The following is a 19,568-nucleotide window of genomic DNA, read 5'->3' as shown; positions in this document are numbered from 1 at the left end:
TACATATACTGGGCATATACAGTATACCCCTGACTACATATACTGGGCACATATACCCCTGGCTACATATACTGGGCACATATACCTCTGGCTACATATACTGGGGCCATATACCCCTGCCTACATATACTGGGCACATATACCTCTGGCTACATAGACTGGGCACATATACCCCTGGCTACATATATAGGGCACATATACCCTGCCCTGGCTACATATACTGGGCACATATACCCCTGGCTACATATACTGGGCACATATATCCCTGGCTACATATACTGGGCACATATATCCCTGGCTACATATCCACTTGCCGACCGCACGCTTATACCGTGCGTCGGCAAAGTGGCAGCTGCAGGACCAGCGACGCAGTACTGCGTCGCCAGCTGCAGCTTAATTAATCAAGAAGCAGCCGCTCGCGCGAGCGGCTGCTTCTTGTCAAATCACGGCGGGGGGCTCCGTGAATAGCCTGCGGGCCGCCGATGGCGGCTCGCAGGCTAGATGTAAACACAAGCGGAAATAATCCGCTTTGTTTACATTTGTACGGCGCTGCTGCGCAGCAGCGCCGTAAGGCAGATCGGCGATCCCCGGCCAATCAGCGGCCGGGGATCGCCGCCATGTGACAGAAGACAGCCTGTCACTGGCTGCACAGGACGGATAGCGTCCTGTGCAGCCCAGATCTCCGGGGGGAGCAGGTAGGAGAGGGAGGGGGGAGAATGTCGCCGCGGGGGGGGCTTTGAGGTGCCCCCCCCGCAACATGCCTGCAGGTAGGAGCGATCAGACCCCCCCTGCACATCATCCCCCTAGTGGGGAAAAAAGGGGGGCGATCTGATCGCTCTGTGTGGCCGCGGATCTGTGCTGGGGGCTGCAGAGCCCACCCAGCACAGATCCAAACAAACAGCGCTGGTCCTTAAGGGGGGGTAAAGGGTGGGTCCTCAAGTGGATATACTGGGCACATATATCCCTGGCTACATATACTGGGCACATATATCCCTGGCTACATATACTGGGCACATATATCCCTGGCTACATATACTGGGCACATATACCCCTGGCTACATATACTGGGCACATATACCCCTGGCTACATATACTGGGCACATATACCCCTGGCTACATATACTGGGCACATATACCCCTGGCTACATATACTGGGCACATATACCCCTGGCTACATATACTGGGGACATATACCCCTGCCTACATATACTGGGCACATATACCCCTGGCTACCTGTTCTAGGGACATCTCTATCCCTGGCTACCTGTTCTGAGGACATCTATACTGCTGGCCACCTATTCCGGGGACAGCTATAGACCTCGGCAACCTATTTTTGGGGAACCACTGCTGTCAGATTAAGTGTATTTTGTGGAACTGCCAGATTATGTGTATTTTGGGGGAATCGCTGCTGTCAGATTACATCTATTTTTAGGCTGCTTTCACAGTGGGACGTTACAGGCGCACGTTAGAGCAGCCTGTAACGCAGCCCACCGCACAGTAATGAAAAATCAATGGTCGGTTCACAGTGCCCATGTTGCGTTACATTATAACGCTGCACATTCTGGGAGAGTGCAGCATGCTGTGCTTTATACTGGGCTTTAGCTGCATTAGACTGCTTGCACATGCTCAGTGACTAGCCACATGGCTAATTAATATTCACTGCACTGTGGTGACCTAACCTGGACTCATAGTGTTGTCCGGATCATGAATGAATCGTTCATTTGATCCGGATCTTTTTTGTGAGACGAATCATCACAATGAACAATTTGGTTCACAGTGGATGTCTGTCTGGAAGAAACAGGAACATACAGAATGTACAGTGCAGGGAAAGTCCTGTCCTGTCCTGCTAAGGTGCATACACACATCAGACTATAGTCTTTGGAAAATGAAAGATCACAGACCAATCTTACCACCCTTCATGTAGTATGAGAGCCATACTCTACACAGTCTTTTCTATGGAGCTGAACTCCACATCAGAAAAAATCTTTGCAAGATGCTGCACACACAGATGCTGTACAGACACAAAAGATCAGTATCTGCAAAAGATCTGTTCCTGCCAAAAATCCATTCCTGCAAATTGCAATGATAGTCTATGAGATCTGCAGATCATCATACACACATGATTTAACTGACATTCATCTGTAGATCAGATCCACCAGGATGGATTTTCAGATCTGCAGATAGTTGCTTGATCTGCAGATGAATGTCAGTTAAATCATGTGTGTATGATGATCTGCAGATCTCATAGACTATCATTGCAATTTGCAGGAATGGATTTTTGGCAGGAACAGATCTTTTGCAGATACTGATCTTTTGTGTCTGTACAGCATCTGTGTGTGCAGCATCTTGCAAACATTTTTTTCTGATGTGGAGTTCAGCTCCATAGATAAGACTGTGTTGAGCAGGGGTGCCCACACTTTTTCGGCTCGCGAGCTACTTTAAAATTTGCCGAGGCCAGGAGATCTACCAACGTCCCAAATGCTAAGCACGCCCCCCCCCGACGTAGGTTAGCCAGGTGTATGTGCCTGCAGCATAGGTTACGTGCCCTCAGTATAGGTTAGCCAGGTATATGGGCCCTCAGTATAGGTTAGCCAGGTATATGGGCCCTCAAGGTAGGTTAGCCAGGTATATGGGCCCTCAGTGTAGATTAGCCAGGTATATGGGCCCTCAGTGTAGGTTAGCCTGGCATATGGGCCCTCAGTGTAGGTTAGCCAGGCATATGGGCCCTCAGTGTAGGTTAGCCAGGCATATGGGCCCCCAGTGTAGGTTAGCCAGGCATATGGGCCCCCAGTGTAGGTTAGCCAGGCATATGGGCCCCCAGTGTAGGTTAGCCAGGCATATGGGCCCCCAGTGTAGGTTAGCCAGGCATATGGGTCCCCAGTGTAGGTTAGCCAGGCATATGGGCCCCCAGTGTAGGTTAGCCAGGCATATGGGCCCCCAATGTAGGTTAGCCAGGCATATGGGCCCTCAGTGTAGGCATATGGGCCCCCAGTGTAGGTTAGCCAGGCATATGGGCCCCCAGTGTAGGTTAGCCAGGCATATGGGCCCCCAGTGTAGGTTAGCCAGGCATATGGGCCCCCAGTGTAGGTTAGCCTGGCATATGGGCCCCCAGTGTATGTTAGCCAGGCATATGGGCCCTCAGTGTAGGCATATGGGCCCCCAGTGTAGGTTAGCCAGGCATATGGGCCCCCAGTGTAGGTTAGCCAGGCATATGAGCCCCCAGTGTAGGTTAGCCTGGCATATGGGCCCCCAGTGTAGGTTAGCCTGGCATATGGGCCCCCAGTGTAGGTTAGCCTGGCATATGGGCCCCCAGTGTAGGTTAGCCTGGCATATGGGCCCCCAGTGTAGGTTAGCCTGGCATATGGGCCCCCAGTGTAGGTTAGCCAGGCATAGGGGCCCCCAGTGTAGGTTAACCTGGCATATAGGCCCCCAGTGTAGGTTAGCCTGGCATATGGGCCCCCAGTGTAGGTTAGCCTGGCATATGGGCCCCCAGTGTAGGTTAGCCTGGCATATGGGCCCCCAGTGTAGGTTAGCCAGGCATAGGGGCCCCCAGTGTAGGTTAGCCAGGCATAGGGGCCCCCAGTGTAGGTTAGCCTGGCATATGGGCCCCCAGTGTAGGTTAGCCTGGCATATGGGCCCCCAGTGTAGGTTAGCCTGGCATCTGGGCCCCCAGTGTAGGTTAGCCTGGCATATGGGCCCCCAGTGTAGGTTAGCCTGGCATATGGGCCCCCAGTGTAGGTTAGCCTGGCATAAGGGCCCCCAGTGTAGGTTAGCCTGGCATATGGGCCCCCAGTGTAGGTTAGCCAGGTATAGGGGCCCCCAGTGTAGCTTAGCCAGGTATAGGGGCCCCCAGTGTAGCTTAGCCAGGTATATGTACCTGCAGCGTAGGTTAGCCAGGGTCCTCTGGACTCCTGGAACCTCTGGCAGGCAGGCCGCTGGCCAATAAGAATGTCGGGGAGAAGACGGCAAGACGTGGCGAGGAGAGAGGGAGGAGAGAGGCGGCGCAGCGGCTACGTCACGGCTGGGGGCGGCGCCGGGCATGTTACAAGCACGCACGTTGCAGGCTGCCCGGCGCCGCCCCCAGCCATGACGTAGCGGCCGTGCCGCCTCTCTCCTCCTTCTCTGCTCGCCGCGTCTTCTCCCCTGCATTCTTATTGGCCGGTAGCTAAACATGCTGCTGTCCGCAAAATTTAATGAGACGCGGCCAAGAGGCCGCGATCTACCGAGAAGGCGGTCGCGATCTACCGGTAGATCGCGATCGACCTATTGGGCAGCCCTGGTGTAGAGTATGGCTCTCATACTACATGAAGGGTGGTAAGATTGGTCTGTGATCTTTCATTTTCCAAAGACTATAGTCTGATGTGTGTATGCACCTCTAGTCATTTCACCCCCAGTCTGCTTCCCTAGTAAAATGATTCAAATGATTCGGTTCAACGTTCCGGATCTTTTCAATGATCCGATTCGAATGATCCGAATCCTTGAAAAGATCCGGACTTCCCATCACTATCCTGGAGCGGCTGTTCTATCAGTATAGATAGAACGTAAACAGCGCACTAAGAACCGCATAACGCAGCTCAATCTGACGTCCAACTTCAACACCACTATGCGTTGCGTTAGGGGCACGTTATGCGATCTTAACGTCCCCTAAAACGCAACGTCTTGGTGTGAAAGAGGCCTTAGGGAACCACTGCCATATTATCTGTATTTTTAAGTGGATTTTTGGTGAAGTGCAGTAAGATTACATGTATTTTGGGGGAAGGGTGGGAAACAGTACGGCAGAGCTCAAACTTCCCTGGCAGACCTTTTACAGCACTACTAAAATCAAGTATATTTGACCCCACCCATGACTACATTCTGTTGCGTGACCACGCCCATACGCAGGGGATTTTGTCAGTAAAAACTATCTTTTGTCAGTAAATTTGTAGGTATTTCTCAGTAAAAAATAACGTGAAAGGTTGGCAACACTGACACAGAGGTAGCTGATGGTCTACAGGGCGCTTGAAGAAGTCCCAGGAAAATATAAATCTTCTTGCGCACCTCATTTACTTTAAATGAAAGGTCTATGAACACTTTGCCCTGAAGTGATATTTAACAAACGTTAGGTCACAAGTGATTTTAACAAATTTAATTTTACTGATACACACGTTGCCCTCTCTGTCTCTTAATACACAATTATTATTATTACGTGCGGACGCATTTACTGGAATATAATTGCCCAAAAACTTGATTGCCTTGGAAATCATACAAGCTAGCTGCAGCCACACACGCCGAGCAATCACATACTCATACTGCCCAAATGCCAGCCTTCTCTCTGCAAGCGCCAGTAGTCAGGAGCGCCTCTGATTGGCTGGATCGGTCCTGCGCTGCAGCAAGCAAGCGGGAAAGCGGACGCGGAGCCGAGCGGTGTGTGAGGGGAGGAGGATGGCGGGCGCGTGTGGCGTACAGCGATGGCGCAGCGTAGGCGGCTGTACTCCTTTGAACTTACTTTCTTCCTTCGGTTACTTTCCTCCAGGTGAGCCGTCCGTCCTTCCGTGCTGCGGGTGGCTTCTGAACTGTGCGGCTTCAATTTGTATTGAAGACATTACACTGCCAATGTGGTGCTCCAGTGTTGCGTAGGGATGCCTGAATGGCACCCACAAGGAGTAGTGATGTGTGTGACAGAATCTGTCCAGAAAAAATTATGGTGCTTTGGTTTGTAGGAATATTGGATTAAAAGCAATATAGGGGTCCAAAGCTTGGGAGGAAGCAGGAGCATGATGTATATGTACATTGTACAGGGGGGGCTGTTATATATATTTAGTGATGTACATGGAGTTTGACCATAGCTCTCAACTGTCCCTTTCTCGGAGGGACAGTCCCTCTTTGGGAGCCCTGTCCTTCTGTCTTCCTCATTTGCCCCTCTATCTTTGTAAATATATTTATTTCTCTACTAAAAATGTGTTTGACTACAAACTTTACTACCATCATTTAAACTGATATATTAATAATTTTAAAAAGTTAATATGAAGGAAAATGAATCAGGCTAGGAAGAACCAGTGTGGTATAAGTTATAAAACAACATACTTTTCTTATGAACTCTTTATGGTATGGGTGACTAGGGTTGTGACGGGGGCGTAGTCAGGGGTGTGACCTAAGTGGCCCTCTTTCTCATCTCAAAAAGTTGGGAGGTATGGTTTGACTTTAATCCAGTTTTGATGTTTATGTAATCTGTTACGTATATCCTTATATGCTTTCAATCAGTGAAGCCATAATAAAGATGGGTGAAGAACCTCATTCTCAGTAAAAGTTAATTTACTCCTTGGCTGCGTCCCTTGTATCTGTCTTCCTTTAGGCACCCGTGCCACAGGGTGCTGCTGGGGTGTCCTGCCATAGTGGCAACACCTTCCCATTCCATGTGACTGTGTTCCCTGCCCATCCATGTGACGTTACTTTAACCACGCCTTCTCTAGTTCAGGTTCTGTGCAGAAATGTCTTTAGCTTTGCATCCTGGGAAACTGCCAAGTACTGACTAGATATGTGTGTTGATTCATTAATGTATATCGTGCTGTTCAGTGCGAGGTAACTGTAACGCTTGTACGCTGCTGACACCGTAGTGTGTGCTCTTAAATTACATGCAGCAGTACAGCACCACGACTTCGATTCTTGACTATCGTGACCACTATGTGACCTAACCTAGAGGTTGCGCTACCCAAGCACGATATATATATTAACCACCCTGGCGTTCTATTGATTGCGCCAGGGTGGCTGCGCAGCACTATTTTTTTTTTTATTTTTTTTTTCCATTTTGTTAAATCATGTAGTGCTAGCTACATGATAGCCACTGAGCAGCGGCATCCCCCCGCCCCTTCCGATCGCCTCTGGCGATCAGAGCAAACAGGAAATCCCGTTCAGAACGGGATTTTCTGTTTGGCTTCCCCCGTCGCCACGGCGACGATCGTGATGTCACCGACGTCGTGACATCAGAGGGAGTCCCGATCCACCCCTCAGAGCTGCCTGGCACTGATTGGCCAGGCTGCGCAGGGGTCTCGGGGAGGCGGCCTGTTACGCATCGGGGAGCAGTGGCGAGCGGCGGCAATCGCGTCCAACACGCAGCTAGCAAAGTGCTAGCTGTGTGTTAAAAAAAAAATTGTGAAAATCGACCCAGCAGGGCCTGAGAAATCCACCGCGGCGGTAATGGACGAGCTGAGCTCGTCATTACCGCCAAGGTGGTTAATTAATGAGCCTCGTCGAGAGATAATTCGGGACCACAGAGGCCATCTGAGGCTCAGGTCACATTTTGTGAATATCGCGGGCATTTTGTGTGAGTGGGAGGAGAAAGCTAGGAAAAACTGTAAAAAAGTAATTGTCTGCAGAGTATCTTTTCTTTCCTCAGTAGGGGATAACCTCTGAATGATCAGAAGATTATTCAATCCTCCTGCAGCCCACCAATGCTCGCCTGGATCATCTCCTTCTTCACGGCCGCACTCCCGCCCGTGTACGAACGCATGTGCTTTGCACAGGCGTACTGACGGCTCATGCCTGTGCGATGGCAAAGAGCCATATTCCGTATACAGGGAAACAAAAAAATAATAATATTCTCTCAGGTGTGCCACAACACCTACATAGACTTTATACTAGTAAAAGGATATATGTAGCAAAAAACTGAAGAAACTTGAATTTATATGCAAAAATACAAAAGATTTTTTTTTATTAAAGACAACACTTGTGCAAAAATGTTTATAAAAAGTATCCATCAGAAAACATTTTCCATAGCAAAGAATGGCAAAAATGCATCAGTTGTTAACATCAAGATTAGTGCAGTTGTACACATTGAGGCAACAACGTCGACTTGTTTCGGGATAGACCCTTCATCAGGCCTCCACAAATAGAGACAAATCTGTATAGTTAACACATGTTCTTAATAAACATCTGGACAATATGAAGCCAGTTATAACCAGGGCTTTGGAGTCGGAGCAATTTTGGGGAGTCGGAGTCATGATTTCATAAAGTAAGGAGTCGGATGAATTTTGGACAAAATTCACAGCCCTGGTAAGTATTAGACTAAGGAGTCGGCAGTGTTGTAAACTGAGGAGTCGGAGTTAGTCGGAAGATTTTTGTACCGACTCCACAGCCCTGGGTATAACCACTCATCTAATTTTCAAACATGGGAACGGCACATGGCAGGAGCTGGAGGAGAATGGCCATTCTCCTCCAGCTCCTGCCATGTGCGGTTCCCGTGTTTGAAAATTGGATGAGTGGTTATACCTGGCTTCATGTTGTCCATATGTTTATTAAAGGGAAGGTTCAGGGAGGGTGGGGAAAAAATAACAATCAATTTCCACTTACCTGGGGCTTCCTCCAGCCCGTGGCAGGCAGGAGGTGCCCTCGCCGCCGCTCCCGGTGGTCTCCGGTGGCCGACCCGACCTGGCCAGGCCGGCTGCCAGGTCGGGCTCTTCTGCGCTCCAAGTCCTTGTACTTCTGCGTCCCACGCCGGCGCTCTGACATCATCGGACGTCCGCCGGGCTGTACTGCGCATGCGCAGAACTACTGCGCATGCGCAGTACAGCCCGGCGGACGTCCGATGACGTCAGAGCGCCGGCGTGGGACGCAGAAGTACAAGGACTTGGAGCGCAGAAGAGCCCGACCTGGCAGCCGGCCTGGCCAGGTCGGGTCGGCCACCGGAGACCACCGGGAGCCTGCGGAGCGGCGGCGAGGGCACCTCCTGCCTGCCACGGGCTGGAGGAAGCCCCAGGTAAGTGGAAATTGATTTTTATTTTTTCCCCACCCTCCCTGAACCTTCCCTTTAAGAACATGTGTTAACTATACAGATTTGTCTCTATTTGTGGAGGCCTGATGAAGGGTCTATCCCGAAACAAGTCAACGTTGTTGCCTCAATGTGTACAACTGCACTAGTCTTGATGTTAACAACTGATGCATTTTTGCCATTCTTTTCTATGGAAAATGTTTCCTGATGGATACTTTTTTATAAACATTTTGCACAAGTTTCTTCAGTTTTTTGCAGGGGGGTTCTTTGCCATCGACTTTATACTAGTAAAAGGATATCCTTTTACTAGTATAAAAGGCTGTTAAAGGCCCAGTGCACACCAAAAACCTCTAGCAGATCCGCAAACCGCTAGAGGTTTTTGAAGCCGATTTCAGAGTGATTCTAGGCATGTTTAGAGACATTTTCTAAACATGCCTAGCGTTTTTTGGAGCGTTTTTGTCTAGCAGATTACAAATATTGTTACAGTAAAAGCTGTTACTGAACAGCTTCTGTAACAAAAACGCCTGGAAAACCGCTCTGATGTAGCATTTTTCAGAGCTGTTTTCCACTTTCCTATACTTTAACATTGAGGCAAAAATGCCTCAGAAATCTAAAAAATGCTGCAGCCCCTGAGTTTGCGTTTGTGGGAAAAAGGAGCCGCTCTGGTGTGCACCATCCCATTCACTTTAATTAGCCAAACGGATTTCCTCCTGCAAGCGTTTTAAAAAAAATGCTTCTGAACCGCTCTGGTGTGCACCAGCCCAAAGAGACTGTAGCCTCCGAAAATGACCTTTTTTTTTTTTTTTTTTTTTTTAGCCAGCCTTGTTAAGCATTAATCAATTAGCTGAACCACCGCTATCCCGTGGCAAAACGAGGCTTTAATCACCCCCAAAAGCCTGGGGCAAATTGCGGGTCTACTCCCTGTTGGAGGCAGAGCTTTCAGATGCAGCTCTGCCTCCATTCAAGTCTATCTCCCGCGGATCTCTGCCTCCTCCCGCCCCTCTTAGTTTTCCTTCACTGATGGGGGCGGGGAGGAAGCGGAGATCCGCGGGAGCTAGACATGAATGGGGGCAGAGCTAGAGCTGAAAGCTCTGCCTCCCCAGGCAGGAAAATCCACGACCAAGAAAGATGTGGATTTTTGCCCCGGTGTTTGGTGGTGATTAGGGCTCATTTTGCCGCGGGATAGCGGCGGTTCACCTAATACATTAGTGCTTAAAAAGACTCGCTAATAAAAAGGTTCATTTTCAGAGGCTTCAAAGTCTCTTTAACGCATGGAAAGCTGAAATTACCGAGCAATGAGGAAAATGACCGACTTGTGCGGTAAATACCTCAACACATGTCAGTAAATGTCAATTAACCAGTTCGGCCTTTCTGGACGAGCTTTCTAGTCCAGAAAGGCACTGCTGCTTTCAATGCGTCGTGCGCGCGATCTGGCGCGCACCCGCCGCCCGCCGCTAGCCCCCCGATCAGTGAATGGGAATATAATTCCCATTCACCGATCTAACTTCCCCGCAGAAATACCGACGCTTTCTCTCCAGAGAGCGTGGTATTTCTGCCCCCAGGAAACAACTCCTCTGAATTTTGGTTCCTGGATGCGAGATCGTTCGCATCCAGGACTTTTCTCACTGTGGCCATCTTGTGGCCAAATAGTAAACTGCACCCACATACATTTTTAATTAAAGAATTTGCTTATTTTACATGTAAAATAAGTAGTTTCCCTCCCACACCAAAAATTACACACATACATTTTTTATTAAAAAATAAAATAAAAAAAAAACAATAAAAAAAAACAACAACAACATAAATAGTTACCCAAGGGTCTAAACTTTTTAAATATACATGTCAAGAGTGTATGTTATTATATTATTTAAAATTATAAGCTTATAAATAGTGATGGACGCAAATTGAAAAAATGCACCTTTATTTCTAAATGAAATATTGGCGCCATACATTGTGATAGGGACATTGTTTAAATGGTGTAATTAACGGGACAGATGGGCAAATAAAATACATGGGTTTTAATTACGGTAGCGTATATTAATTTCAAACTATAATGGCCAAAAACTGAAAAATAATGAATTTTTTTAATTTCTTTCTTAATTTTCCTGTTAAAATGGATTTAGAAAAAAATAATTCTTAGCAAAATGTAGTACCCAAAGAAAGCCTAATTAGTGGCGGAAAAAACAAGATATAGATCAATTCATTGTGATAAGTAGCAATAAAGTGATAGGCGAATGAATGGGAGGTGAACGTTGCTCGATGCATGAGATTTTCGGCACTGCGGCGCTGAACCGGTTAATAAACACTAGAACATGCGGTAAAGGCCAGGACCCAATACAGTGATTACTGGCTTCTCTGGTGTGTTGGAAACACATGACTCACAGAAGCAGAGAAGTATAACCTATGACTGACAGGAGCAGAGAGCCAATAGAACCAGCCCCTGCCTCCTGCAAGTCCTGCTGATTGGATGCTGATAGGATGCGGTGCCTTTTCGGAAGAGTCAAGCTTTTCTAACCCCACAGGAGCAAAAGAGGTTTCCCCCTGGAGCCCTTCAGATGTTTAACCCTTTTACTTTCCTGTTTGAAGATGTGTCTGGCATGTTTAATGTTTCTTGGAATTCATGTAAGCTGTGGCAAAAAAATAAACTGTTAATAAAGCCTAATGGACAGATTCAAAGGGAGCAGAGGCAGTATAACAAACATGTATACTCCAAAGGGATGTCAGGGATGCCTTTAACTATTGTAATGCCCTCGCTGCATGGAACAGCATATAACACAGAGACAACTCCACACTCTTCTGCTGTCACCCAGATTTTGTCAATTGAAGCCAATTTTTTCGGTAAATTACTAAACTTCTACTGCACCTGTGAACATTTTTATGTATTAGCAAACAAGTCTAAAATACTGAATGCAGTATTTTAACGACCTGATTTTTAATTTTTTTTTTTTTATCGCCCAGTATGAATCGAGGCCAAAGTGTACCTGAGATGACTAGAAAGAAAAGATGTATACATACCTGGGGCTTCCTTCAATCCCCTTCGGTCTGATCGCTCCTTCGCCGCTGTCCTCTGCCTTCTGGATCCTCTGTAGGGGCTCCTGTAAGTTCGGCCAGTTGGCCCATGCGCAGTGCGGCTACGTGCGCTACCCCCGTTGCCGTGTTGTGGCTGGGAGTGTTCTGCACCCGCACAGTGCGCTCCCAGCCACAGGAGTGTGACAGTAGGTGTGGCCGGGCTGCGCAATTGCGCAGCAGGGCTGTGAAGCCGGTACAGAAATCTTCCGACTCCTCAGTTTATGAAACCACCGGCTCCCACTCCGGGTACCCAAAATGGCTCCGACTCCTTAGGGCCCTTTTACACTTAATCAGTTGCTCTCAGTTAAAACGGAAAGAAAACTGATTTTCAAAGTAAGTCCCATGCTTTCCTATGGCACCTTTCACACTTAACGCGTTTTAACTGAAATCTTTGTCACAATGCACTGCTATGGAAAAAATGCGTACTAACGCGTACCAACGCACACCAACGCGTACCAACGCACACCAACTGATTAAGTGTAAAAGGACCCTTAGGGCCCTTTTACACTTAATCAGTTGCTCTCAGTTAAAACGGAAAGAAAACTGATTTTCAAAGTAAGTCCCATGCTTTCCTATGGCACCTTTCACACTTAACGCGTTTTAACTGAAATCTTTGTCACAATGCACTGCTATGGAAAAAACGCGTACTAACGCACACCAACGCGTACTAACGCACACCAACTGATTAAGTGTAAAAGGGCCCTTAGTCTAATACTTAACAGGTATGTGGATTTTGTACAAAAATCATCCGATTCCTGACTTCGACTCCAACTCCGGGTGCCCAAAATTGCTTCGACTCCAATTCCGACTCCACAGCCCTGATGCGCAGTAAGCCACGACTGGCCAAACTTACCACTGGCCGACGACGAGCGCTCCCCGATCTATCCTCCTGCTGGTGGGTATGCATGATGTCAGGCGACGACACAAAAGTGGTGCGAATGAGACTTCAAGCACTTCTGGTACTTTGTACGGGAATCGTCAGGGATCTTAACCACTTTACCACCACGGGTACGTATATCTACGCTCCTTTTAACACCCTTTGCCCACCAGGAGCGTAGATATACGCACCTCCCGCTTGCTCGTGCACGCCGCCAGCCGCTTGCCCGGAGATCAATGAATGGGAAAAACTGTTCCCGTTCGTTGATCTCAGCCCCTCAGCAATGATCGGCTGCTTCTATGAGAACCAGCGCGATCAATGTGAAAAAAAAATAAAAAAATTTCCAGCCTCATTGAACATCCTGTAAGCGTACTTCCTACACTTACAGGACGCATTTACAAAAAAATACTGTGGCCATCTTGTGGCCAAATAGTAAAGCTACATCCAAAACATTTTTAATATACAAATGCATACTTTTACACTATAAATTCACTCATTACCACCCACACTCCCCAATTTATTTATTTTTTGTAATAAAAAGAAAAAACATTACAATAAAAAAAAATAATACATAAATAGTTACCTTAGGCCTGGTTCACATTAGCGTTCGCTGTCCGGATCCGCCTGATCGGATCCGGACCGTATACTGTACAACCGGAACGTACGTTCTACATAGCAATGCAAAGTCTATGCGGACGTTCACATGCGTACGTTCCGTACAGAACGGAGCCGGATCAGATCCGGACTCCAGACACTTTTCCAACATGCGCTATTTTTCGGGTCTGGATCATCCGGCCCACGCACCCGGACCGGAGCCTGACTGCACCATCAGGATATAAAAACCAATGGGGAACGGAAAGCACAGAACACACTGGCTATCAAAACCGGACGTTCTACCCCACTTCCTATGCGTATTCTAGCGGCCATTTCAGGTGGGGACACATGGGCCCAGCATTCCTGGAGTGGAGCAGCAGTGACTTTGTGCTGGAGCTGTTGGCAGTATGTCGGACGGCGAGGTGAGGCCCTAAACAGCGAAGGACCTGATTGTACAGGTGCACCTTCTGCTGACCTCCTACACCCCAACAATTTTAATAGTTTTTTTTGCTATTTTTACCACACTGATCCGGATGGCAGCCTGATTCATGCCTGATGCAAACGGATCGGATCTGCATCGGAACCACACGGTCCGGTCCGTTTGCATCCCAGAACGCAAGTGTGAACAGGGCCTTAGGGACTGTACTCTTTAAATATTTATGTCAAGAGGGTACAACACTGTTACTTTATAAACTATGGGCTTGTAATTAGGGATGGAAGCAAAACTGAAAAAAATGCACCTTTATTTCCAAATAAAATATTGGCGCCAAACATTGTGATGGGGACATCATTTAAATGGTGTAATAACCGGGAAAATGGGCAAATTTCATGGATTTTAATTACAGTAGCATGCATTATTTAAAAACTATAATGGCCGAAAACTGGAAAAAAAATTTTCCACATTTTTTTTCTTATTTTCTCATTAAAACACCTTTAGAATAAAATAATTCTTGGCATAATGTCCCACCTAAAGAAAGCCTAATTGGTGGCGAAAAAAAACAAGATATAGTTCATTTCATTGCGATAAGTAATAATAAAGTTATAGATGAATGAATGGAAGGAGCGCTGAAAGATAATTGCTCTGGTGCTCAAGGGGTAAAACCCCTCAGTGGTGAAGTGGTTAAAGATCCTATCCACCATGACTGTCATTATTACCATGCAATGCTAAATGACGTTTGTGTGATCACGTGCCTGTACCCATGTTGCGAAATCGTGGAAATTACTGCTCATCTCGAAAATTGTTGGAAAAATCATGTGGTGGGAACGTGGCTTAAGTCTTGAACACACATTCAATTTTACCACTTCCATGTAGTATAAGGGCCAACAGATTTTGCGTACTATGAACAGATTGTGTAGTTAAGCTTTCATACTACAATGAGGTAGTAAATTGGCCAGTGATTGACTATTTAAAATTGCATGTGTGTATACACCCTTAAGCTGGCCATACACTAGGCCGATTCCCCTCCAATCTACTGCAGATTCGATCACTGGGATCGAATCTGCTGTCACATCGTTCACGCTATACGCTAAATTTCGATCTATTTCGTCCGATCTCTCCGTGCGGGAAATTACCGTCGATCGCCCGCGGGTAGGGAGCGCGTCGCTAGCGGCATTCGAGTGCCCGACGACCGACGCAATACAGCTGCAATACATTACCTGCTCCGCCGGCGCGACTCGCCAGGTCTCCGCTGTCTTCTCTGGTCTGGTCTCCGGGTCCGGGATGCTTCACTTCTGCCTGTCCTGGCAGGAAGTTTAAACAGTAGAGAGCGCTGTACTGTTTAAACTTCCCCCAGACAGGAAAAAGTGAAGCATGACGGACCCGGAGACCAGACCATAGCGGAGAAGAAGACAGCGGAGACATGGGGAGTCGCGCCGGCGGAGCAGGTAATGTATCCGGGGGGGGGGGGGGGGGGGGGCTTTGCAGGAGCGGCGGCGGCAGCAGCAGCACAACCACCACCACAGATTGTGAATGGTTTCATGCTGAAATCGATTCACAATCTGTTTGCAGTAAAGGCAGCCATACGATCCCTCTCTGATTAGATTCGATCAGAGAGGGATCTATCTGTTGGTCGAATCTGATAGCAAATTGACCAGTGTATGGCTACCTTAATTCTTGTAACTTGGCAGCTTCTACTTAAGTGATTAAAATTTTAAGAGGCTTTTAGGTGCAGATGCCACGTTTTACACAGTGACAGTCTGTTTATAAAGCTGGTGTTTTAAATTATGCCTGAAGTTTAGCTTTGTTCATCTTTTGATAACCTTGTGATGAAAAAGCAGAAATCAGATCTACATAGCTTGGAATCTTATCGTTTATCTCTCGATATCAGAAGCTTAAACGCTCTTAGGCATGGTGTTTAAGTTGCATGCTTATTCGGCAGGCCCTGCAAGAACACACCAACTGTATTGTATTCTCTGTCAGCAAAGCAAAAATTTCTTTTCATCTCTGCTTTTACAAAGCATTTGTCTATCCGTATTTTTCCTTGAGCAAAAGCATATCATAAGGCAGCACAATTAGTTCAATGTGAGACAGCAATAATAATGCCGGGAATACATGAAAACGATTTTCTATTTAGATTGCTGTGCCATTATTAGATAACACAACTAATTGTAAAATACCTATTAAATAAACATGGTTAAAAATGAATAAAAACCAAAGGTGTTGACATTTGATGATAAAGAGTTTATACTGGCTTGCCTTATTTTTCTTGGTTGTTTGAATAGCTTTATATTATATTGAGAGCAGATCAACTAAAGTCACTAAACCCGCTGCCATTTGTGAGATTCTTTTATGTGGTTCATCTATCAGAACATCTTGCTGTGAATAGAACAGTGCTTCAAATGCCATATCTCTGTGGGGTGCCAGAACATTGAATAAAGACATTAGATGCTGCAATGGATCTGAAAACTGGTATACTGTGTGTATTTACTGTACCCTCTATGCACCACATTGCAGAGTTGGCCTAAATTTATACAGTTCTGCCCTATCTTGGAACTCCGTTCCTTCTGTCTTTAAATACATGGTGCAAAGCTTGTTTAATGCTTTGCACCATCAATGTCAAAAGGGTGGGGATAAGCTTGAAAGTGCAGATCTTTGCATTAAAGACTGAGGGCCTGATGCACTAAACCACTGTTTCTCAAACCTGTCCTCGTGACTCCCCAACGGTGCATGTTTTGCAGACAACCTATGCACGGGGGGGGGGGGGGTAATTAGTATCTCCGCTACATGGAATCCACCGAGCTGAGACACTAATTACTCCACCTGTGCAAAACATGCAGCGTTGGAGAGTCACGAGGACAGGTTTGATAATCCCTGCACTAAACTGTGGTTAGATTGCCGTACGTAAGTAGCCTGGCACACTGAGGACCCATCTGCTTGAACTCTTAAATGATACCTGAGGTGACATAATGAGATGTACATTGCCCAGCACACAAATAACTATGCTGTGTTCCTTTTTTTCTTTATCTGCCTGAAAGAGTTAAATATCAGGTGTGTAAGTGGCTAATTCAGACAGGAAGTGACTATAGTGTGACCCTCACTGATAAGAAATTCCCACTATAAAACACTTTCCTAGCAGAAAATGGCTTCTGAGAGCAGGAAAGAGATAAAAAGGGTCAATAGTTCATAGATTTTTTTTTTTTTTTTTTAGCTTTTGCATACTTCAATGAATGTGTCATTGAGCAAAAACAATAAAACAGTTAGAACTTAAAAAGTAGATTTAAACATAAAACTGTGGACTATCTTAAAAAGTCATTTTTTTTTGCCTCCGTAGTTCTTTAACCACTTAAAGACCGCGGTGTTAAACCCCACTAGTGACCAGGCCATTTTTTACTAAATAGGCCACTACAGCTTTAAGGCCTCGCTGCAGAGCCGTACAACTCGGCACACAAGTGATTTCCCCCCCCCCCCCCCCCCCCCCCTTTTCCCCACCAACAGTAATCTCTGTTGGTGGGGTCTGATCGCTCCCCAGATGTGTTTTTTTTTTTTATTTTATTCCACCCTCCCCCCGCCAGCTAATCAGCGTGATCGGCTGTCATAGGCTTCAGCCTATGACAGCGGATCACTTTCCTGCCTACAGAGGGGAAAGCAGTGTCATACGGCTGTCCCCAGTACAGCGCTGCCTTAGGCCACATACACACATCAGACCATAGTCTTTTGAAAATGAAAGATCACAGACCAATCTTACCACCCTTCATGTAGTATGAGAGCCATACTCTACACTTTTTTTTTCTATGGAGCTGAACTCCCCCATCAGAAAAAAATGTTTGCAAGATGCTGCACACACAGATACTGTACGGACACAAAAGATCAGTATCTGCAAAAGATCTGTTCCTGCCAAAAATCCATTCCTGCAAATTGCTATGATAGTCTATGAGATCTGCAGATCATCATACACACATGATTTAACTGACATTCATCTGCAGATCAGATCCACCAGGATGGATTTTCAGATCTGCAGATGATTGCTTGATCTGCAGATGAATGTCAGTTAAATCATGTGTGTATAATGATCTGAAAATCTCATAGACTATCATTGCAATTTGCAGGAATGGATTTTTGGCAGGAACAGATCTTTTGCAGATACTGATCTTTTGTGTCCGTACAGCATCTATGTGTGCAGCATCTTGCAAAGAATTTTTTCTGATGTGGAGTTCAGCCGCAATAAAAGACTGTGTAGATTATGGCTCTCATACTACATGAAGGGTGGTAAGATTGGTCTGTGATCTTTCATTTTCCAAAGACTATAGTCTGATGTGTGAGCCTTTAGATTGCAGCGCTGTAAATGATTAGTAGATGGCGGTTTCGCCGTCTAACAGTCCCCGAGCGGTGATCGCCGCTGGGAGACTGAAGCGAGAGCAGGGATGCGCATGCAACGGGGGAAGGGGAACCCCTGCAATCCCCTCCCCTAGCCATTGGTTCTGGGGCTGCCGCTACGTTCACTCCAATTGGCGTGGAGTGGTCAGCAAGAAGTTAAGCTAAATACCCACTGGCGGATACAGCCATATCGATCAGAGATCTCCACCGATGAATGATCATTTTCTCCCGATCCATCTGGCTGAATGTGTAAGTGTCGTTTGCAGTATCGGAAACAAATGATTGTGTAAATGATCGTTTACACGATCGTGGTAGAACCCACGCAAGTCATTTGGACATGTTGGTCGTTGAAAAACAAATGATCTCCGTGGGTGGTATGAGTCTTTTAACATTGTTCAACAAATTTTCTTTAAATGATGTTGCGCTATAATCACACAAAAAAATGTTCGTCATGCAAAATCGCTGACAAAAAACATTTGGTTGTTATGGGCATTTAACCACTTAAGTAGCAGCGGTCTCTGCCCCCTTAAGGACCAGAGACCGCTGGTACAATAACGACGGAATCCCGATGAACCGCCGTTCACCGGGATCGTCATGACATCCACTCTGCCGACTCTATGATGGCAGAGCCATGTGAACTGGTCAGGAGCCGCTTTCATTGGCTCCTGACCGTGTCTATCAATGTAAGCCTATGGGAGCGGCTTACATTGATAGACACCAGCCAGGAGCCAATGAAATCGGCTCCTGACCGACTCACATGGCTCTGCCGTCATAGAGACAGGCAGAGCCAGTGAGCTGCGGTGAGAGATGTCTGGTTTCAGCGGGGAGCGACAGAAACGGCGGATGCGTGCTGCAGCAGTGATTGAAATCTACGCCCTGCCAGCCAGGTGACCACCAAAACAGGGCGTATATTTCAATCACCATGGTCCTTAAGTAGTTAAGGAATACCTTAGCCCAAAATGAAAATTCAAAAACGGGGAGCAGGCATGTGTAGTGGGCTCTCCTTATGCCTATTGCTCCCCTGTTCTCCGACGCCCTCCGTTATTTTGTGTACCGACCCTTCGAAGCTACTTCCTGCTTGCGAAGGGTCGACGAAGAATGCGCAGGAGCTTGCCGTCGATGTGCAAGCTTTGATCATGCGGCTGGGAGTGTTCTGCGCATGAGCACAATGTAGTTGTGATGTAATGCGCATGCGCAGAACACTTACGGCTGCAGGTGTGATCAAAGGATGCGTATTGCCGGCCAGCGCCTGTTCAGTCTTCTCTGACCCTCCCAACCAGGAAGTAGCTTCAGAGGGTGGGTACACAATAATGGAGGGCGCCGGGGAACGGGAGCAGTGGGCTTTTTAAATTTTAAATTGGGCTAAAGCAGGGATGTCAAACTCCAGTCCTCAAGGGCCAGGGTCCTTACACATTTTATGGAAACAATTGTACTGACATGCTGCGAGCGCAGCTTTTCATCAGATTATCCAG

At 46.9% G+C, this 19,568-nt stretch overlaps 1 protein-coding gene across 2 annotated transcripts in view; it reads left to right on the top strand.

Annotated features, from left to right (window-relative positions):
- Positions 1 to 19,568, top strand: part of LOC137524482 (ankyrin repeat and fibronectin type-III domain-containing protein 1-like) — a 747,681-nt gene that overhangs the window by 23,890 nt on the left and 704,223 nt on the right. Inside the window, exon 1 of one of the 2 annotated variants that reach the window (XM_068244403.1) lies at positions 5,411 to 5,512. The exons of the other annotated variant lie outside the window; for it this stretch is intronic. The gene's annotated coding sequence lies outside the window, so the exon portion shown is untranslated. Of the gene's footprint in view, positions 1 to 5,410; positions 5,513 to 19,568 lie in introns of those variants that run through there. 2 annotated transcript variants of the gene reach the window in all.

This window comes from Hyperolius riggenbachi, chromosome 7 (genome assembly GCF_040937935.1).
Source record: "Hyperolius riggenbachi isolate aHypRig1 chromosome 7, aHypRig1.pri, whole genome shotgun sequence".
NCBI lineage: Eukaryota > Metazoa > Chordata > Amphibia > Anura > Hyperoliidae > Hyperolius > Hyperolius riggenbachi.
The sequence above is the reverse complement of the archived record's forward strand: the minus strand, read 5'-3'. Positions and strand labels throughout refer to the sequence as shown.